This window comes from Carlito syrichta, unplaced genomic scaffold (genome assembly GCF_000164805.1).
Source record: "Carlito syrichta isolate Samal-C Ts95f unplaced genomic scaffold, Tarsius_syrichta-2.0.1 Scaffold236168, whole genome shotgun sequence".
Classification (NCBI taxonomy): domain Eukaryota; kingdom Metazoa; phylum Chordata; class Mammalia; order Primates; family Tarsiidae; genus Carlito; species Carlito syrichta.
The window spans coordinates 58,443-65,456 of record NW_007180264.1 but is presented as its reverse complement, the minus strand read 5'-3'; positions in this window follow the sequence as shown (position 1 = coordinate 65,456).

Genomic DNA, 7,014 nt, shown 5'->3' with positions numbered 1-7,014 from the left:
GTGCAGCCAGACTCCTGGCATCTGCAGAATGTCAGTCCCTCCAAGGGCCTCCAGGAACACACACACACACATACAAATTGTGTATTTATTCTTACATTTTTAGACTTCAGTCACCTTCAAAGTCTCTCCATTCAATGCAATACACCTATCAAGACGCTTTTTCCACTGCTCAAACTCATCAGTTTTGATGCCTTTTAATGCTTCTGCTTTTATTTCACCTCTTCCATATTGGCAAAACATTTTCCTTTGAGGACTTTTTCATTTGGGAAAAAAAAAAAGTCACTCAGGGTGAGATCAGATGAATAGGGAGGGTGGGGCATAGTAGTTATGCCATTTTTGGTCAAAAACTGCTGAACACTCAGTGAGGTGTGGGCAGGTGTGCTCACAAGTCACCCATCATGAACTGGGCAAATGTGCTGAAAGAATCTCCAAAAACAAAAAATCAACTAAAGCCGAATGCAGCCTCTCACAGCAATGCTAGCGGGTACACTGATATCAATGGGTTCCTAGAACACTTATCTAGTGGGGGAAGCCTGTACTACAAGGGACCCACCCTCCAAAAGATAATGCTGGTTTTTGGGGGGGTCTCCCATTGTATTTTGTATGCTGTATTCTTGTAATATAGTAAACTAGAGAAAAGGTTATTAATAAAGTCAAAAGAAAGAGAAGATTCATTCATTAAGTGGATCATCATAAAGGTCTTCATTCTCATCGTCTTCATGTTGAGTCGGCTGAAGAGGAAGAGGAGGAAGAGGGGTTGATCTTGCTGTCTCAGAGGTGGTAGATGTGGGAGAAAATCCACATATAAGTGAACCACACAGTTTGAACCCATATTGTTCAAGGGTCAACTGTATTCATTTGAATCCGTTTTTATCACCTCACTCCAGCTAAATATCTGTAGACACATTTCTTATCTTTTATCTCCTCTCCCTATAATGACTTTCTACCTTTTCATAACTCTAATCACACTCTGTATGATTTTGTTCAACACTTCTTCAAGAGTGTCAAGATTTTCCTGACTTATCTCCGCTCACAGTAATAACTGCTGTATGGCCTCAAAAAATGTTCTGAGGGATGTACTGAGTCCTTAGAGAAGTCTCTGTTTACTTAGACATCTCTAACATGCTTAATGTTCTTTGAATGTAGCTTTCCCCTCATAGTAGGCTGTAAGATACTTGAAGGGAGACAGAATGCATCCAGCTTTTGATGTCTTTACCTGCTGTTTTTACCTATTGTTTTATAGTAATTTTCTATGACTGCTGTAACAAGTTATCACAAACTGGGTGGCTTAAACAAATAAGTTATCTCACAATTCTCAGAGTTCTGAAATCAGGGTATCAGCAGAGCCTCACTCTCTCTGGGAGCTCTAAGGGAGATTCTACTAGATTCTAGTGGCTGTTAGCATTCCTTGACTAGTGGCTGTATCATTCCAATCTCTGACTCTTTGTCTATGCGTCTCTTTCTCCTCTGTGTCTTTTTTATTAAGATGTACAGTCATCCCTCAGTATCTGGAGGGAATTGGTTCCAGTACTCCCCTGACCCCCCCACAAGGATACCAAAATTCCAGGATGCTCAAGTCCCTGATATAAAATGGCATCGTATTTTGCATATAACTAATGCACAGCCTCCTGAATACTTTAAATCATCTCTGAATTGCTTATAATACCTATTACAATGTAAATGCTATATAAACAGTTGTTATACTGTATTGCTTAGGGAATAAGGAGAAGAAAAAAAATTTGTGCATGTTCAGTACAAATGCAACCTAACTACACCATCAGTCTTCAGTTGGCTGAAACCACAGGTGCAGAACCTGCAGATACAAAAGCCAACTGTACATGATTGCATTTAGGGCCCACTTAGATAATACAGTATTATCTTCTCATCACAAGATCCTTAGTTTAAATACATCTGCCAAGATCCTTTTTCCAACTATGGTAACATTTACAGGTTCCATGTATTTGATATTAATGCATTTTGGGGAACCGTTTTTCAACCTACCACATCTGCCCAGCATCCATCCTCTTCTTCTAGTAACAAACTCCTTCTATTAAAAGGAGGAACTACATATCACCCAAACTAAATTCATACAGTTTGAGTGAAGCCACCCCTCCTCCCACTATGGGTCTATAACAAAGACCTAGCCAATCAGCATATTTTATCCTCTGTGGCCACAATAATTGGCTCAGTGATGGGCATGTGACTCAAGCCAAAATAAGGAGATTAATTTCTAGAACTTTTGTTGGAACAAGTGGAAAAGAGACACTGTCTTTGTTCTGGAAATGATGGATTAAGCAAAGTGAATGTACTGACTCACTAACTGGAAAGAATAATGAGATAACTCACAAAACTGAAGACAGAGTAGCAGGTAGCAGGCCTTAGGGACTGAACTCAATGTGCCCAAGACACACAGTCCCTTTCATGTTTGCATTCTTTCTTTCTTTTCTTTTTTGTTCAGAGAGACTCCCTGCTTGGCTTCTTTTTATCAACAATCTCTCTCCACGTGGAAGGGAAGATGGTTGCCAAGAGTCTTCGGACTACATTTTTTAATCTTTAACAATCCCAGAAAAAAGACAAACACTATATCCCAGTATTCATACATCAGTTTCACAGACAGAATCTGATAAGCTCTGCTTGTGTCATCAGAGTCTTAAGTTTTAAAATAATTACTTTCCCTGGTGGGGCCATGATTGATCCAGACTATGTCATGGATCCAGGTGGTATGTCAGGCAATGAGGGAGAAACGCAAACACAAACAAGTCAATCAAACCACCACTGTTCCTGTCTCGTAAAACTTGTGGGATAGTAGAGGAGAGAAATCACATGAATAAATATAAAATTACTGGTATATGCCATGAGAAGTACATGGAGACTGCAGCAGGGAGAATGATTCATTCTACAAGTTTGGAAAAACTACCCTAGAGAAAGTAACTAGAATTTAGATCAGGAAGAAGGTATGGATCAAGATTGTCCTAGACAGGCAAAACCGCTTATACAAAATCCTTGTGGCAGAAAGGAGCACTGCTCACTGGAAGCCCTAAGGTGAACCCAGCGTGACTAGGGAGAAAGCATGGTGTGAAACAACAGAGAAGGCAGGCAGGGACCAGCCCGTGCAGATAATTGGAGATCACATTTAATATTTTATATTTTTTCATAAATGCCATTAAAAGTCATTTAAACGTCTGAAGGGGCTGGGGTGGGAGAAGGTAGTAAACATGGACAAAGTTGCATTTGGGAAAGATCACACTGACCATGCTGTGGAGCAAGGGTCCCCGACCTCCCTCCCACCCATGGCTTGTTGGGAACTGGGCCACACAGCGGAAGTGAGTGGCAGGCTAGCGGAGTTCTGCCTCTGTCAGAGCAGCAGTCGCATTAGATTCTCACAGGAGTGTGAACCCTATTATGAACTGCACATGTGAGGGATCTAGGTTGTGTGCTCTTTCTTAGAATCTAATGCCTGATAATCCCCCCCACCTCCAACCATGGAAAAATTGTCTTCCATGAAACCGGTCCCCGATGCCATAAACGTTAGGGAACGCTGCTGTGGAGAACAGATTGGAGCTGGACCTAAGTGACAGTAAGAAGATACAATTAACTTTAAGTTGATTTCCAACTAACCAAGCTTTAGGTATTCCTGCCTCCTCCCACTTTTCCATTAAGTAGATTTAAAAAAAAAAATCAGTTGAATGAAACAAGCTTTTAGATGAACGATTATTTGGTTTTGTAAAATGGTTCACTTATTTAGTTCTTTTGTTAAAAAAAAATTTTTTTTTCTTTTCCTCTGATCAGAGTCTACAATTTAGATCCAACTAGTTCTTTTAAAAGGTCAAGAAAACAGGCCCTTAAATACACCTAGTTTCCAGCCTTCCATGCCACACTCACCTGAGTGCTGGTCCCCTTTCCATCTGTAAAAAGTAAATAATAAACTTTACTTCCTTCTAAAAAAACAAAACAAAACAAAGAGGTCAAGAAAACAAGGCTACAACAAGGCAGGAAAGGATGGGGCCTGGCAATTGTTTCGTTCCTACCTCTCACTTCATCTCTCACAGATTTAAATGCCATCACCACTCTCATGACTTCATGAGAAAAGAAAAATAGTTCGAAGCTGTCAGAGATATATTAGGTAAGCAAAATGTATTGGGCCCAGAGAGACCAGAATATAGGACTTCTGTCACTGTTCCTCCACTCACCCATGCAGTGAGTTGTTTATATATTTTGTTCCTGGGTAGGTGCCTCTTCATGTTCATGGAATTTGTGATACAAAGAACAACATATAGCCAATCAATAGCTTATGTTATTTTAGTGTAATTTCTTGGTAAACAACCTGGAAATGGATTCTTCTTGTTTTCTTTAAAATCCTACTTGTAACTGCTGCTAGTTGGGAGTGTATATTCAGGCAACTTGAATCTACACTCCTGGGTGGCTGCCCTCAACCTTTGTGCTTGAATAAACTCTTTTTAAACAAAGTGACCTTTTTTTTTTTTTTTTTTTGAGTTGGAGTCTCACTCTGTCACCCAGGCTGGAGTGCAGTAGTATGCTCATAGCCACTGCAGCCTTGACCTGCTGGGTTCAGGCGATCCTTCTGCCTCAGCCCTCCAAGTAGCTGGAACCACAGGTGCATGCCACCACACCGTTAATTTTTTGATTTATTGTAGAGACAAAGTCTCACGAATTTGCCTAGGCTGGTATCAAACCTCTGGTCTCAGGCAATCCTCTCGCCTCGGCCTCCCAAAGTGCTGGGATTACAGGCTTGAGCCACCATGCCCAGCTTAGAATGACCTTTTTAAATTTTAGGTTGACAACTCTCAAAGTTACTCCTGAACTTTAACCTTATTCCCTGAACTTCAACCTCCCACTTGGATATCTACCAAGGATATCAAACAACAAGTTGTTGATGAAAGATGCCAAACTCTGTAAAATATTTAAGGTTTATTCTGAGCCAGATGTGAGTGAAATAGGTCAGTGGCACTATCCCAAGAGGTCCTGAGACTATATACCCAAGGTGGTTGAACTGAGTGGTTATATGCATCTTGGGAAGACAGAAGTTACAAAAAAACATAAATCAATATGTGTAATATTTACATTGGTTTGCCCTGGGAAGGTAAGACAGCTCCAAGCAGGTCACAGGTGGATTCAAAAATTTCCTGATTGGCAAGTAATAGCAAGAGTTAGGCTTTGTCTCAGGAATTTTGAAATCAGTAAACGAAATGCTGCGTTGAGATAAGGGGTGGTTTAGGAAAGTCAAGCTTCTTGATATGTAGATAAAGCCTCATAGGTGGCAACTCTGAGAAAGAATAGATAGATGTCAAATGTCTCTACCTCCTCTTCAGATCCCCCAGAAGATTCTATACAAATGTAAATTTCCCCAAGAGATGGTTAGAATATTTTTTGAGTTCCTTCTTTATCTGTTACAAGATGCTATGCCACAGTTAGGTTGTAAAGTAAACAAATTAGTAGGGCTAATAAAAAAACAAAAACAAAAACAAACAACAACAACAACAAAACCCACCATCTGATGAGACTCCCCAGGTCCCTGAGTTAGAACTTTGTTAAAAGAAGGTGGAAAAGGTCAGTTTAGTCTTCATTGTAAAAAACGAAATTCTTGACTTCCACCTTAAAAATGGCTTCTTATGTAACTCAGTGCTTCCAAATTGTTCACATGCTTCTTTTGCCTCACATTCCGTATCTAACACATCCACAATCTTATGAGTTCTACTTGTAGAATATGTCCAGAATTCAATTCAGTTTTCATCACTTTAGTTGCTATCACTCTGGCCCCAAGCACTGTGACCATGGCCTGGATTATTGTAACAACTTCCTGATATCCCTTTTCAGCAACTCATCCACATTTTCATCTGCTTCTCTCTATATAATCTCTGGAACACCGAAGACTTTGTCTCTTTCATTTAGTGCTGTGAACCCCAGTGCAACTTTGTAGATGATCCTTAAATACCTGTTGGAAGGAATACATGAACATTTTGTACCACCGCATACACAGTAGTTTATTTAAGGAGATGCTTGAGTGTGTGAAAACTGAGGCTAGGGGTCTTTGTTACAAAGAACCCCCAGACCAAAGCAATGAATGGAAAGTGAGGTCAGCGGATTGAGGCAGTTCCCAGGAGCTGTTTCAGTTTTCCTCAGCAGGCAGGTTTCCCACCTAAGCCAACATCCTTCTACTACTGGCCACTGTGGGTATAAATCTGCTCCTTGCCTTGCACTTCACTCGCACCGGAAAGCCTGATGGCCTAGTCCTCCTCCCGCCCTCGCGACAGGCGGGCCCCACGCGCGGCTTCAGGCTGGAAGATGCACTTCGGATGCCCTCTTAGCCCTAAAGGACCACGCTGGATTCTAGGCCACACGGGCTTCCCCACTGTAGTAGTAACTTACAATCAAAAGTCAGGGAAGAAACCTTTGGAGACTGGATCTACAACCGGGATGCCCACTAAGGAGCGAAGCGCACCCAGCAGAGGGCTGGTCCCTATGGCCTCGGGGGTTGATGGGAAGCGAAGTCGACGTCAATCTCCCTGATCCAACATGGCCGGATACTCGGGCGAGTGTGTTTAGAGGTGAAGATTGGACCATTGGAAGAGGGAGAACAAAAGCGTAATTGTTTCTCTCCAATATGGAGGCGGTGGTTACAGGAGAGCGAGTGGCCAGGGACAACGAAGCATCCAACTGGCAGAAGCACAGGGCCTCGTGGGGGTGCCCCATGGCCACATTGCCCTAACCCAAGATGGCGCCAGAGGCTGTTATCGGGAGCACACAAGAGGCGGGAACTACCCTGATCCAAGATGGCAGCGGCGACTGAGGCGAGCCGGGGGACGAGAGCGCCAGGAGCGACTTTGCCCTCACCCAAGATGGCGGCCGCCGTGGGCGCTGTCCCCGGCTCCGCCCCGCGGCCCCGGCCCCGCCTCTCCCTCGCCCCTCCCTCCGCCCCCTCGCCTCGCCAAGTGCAGCTCGAGGTGCTCGCGCAGGGAGAGCGGGCTCCCGGCACTTGACATGGCGGCGGCGGCG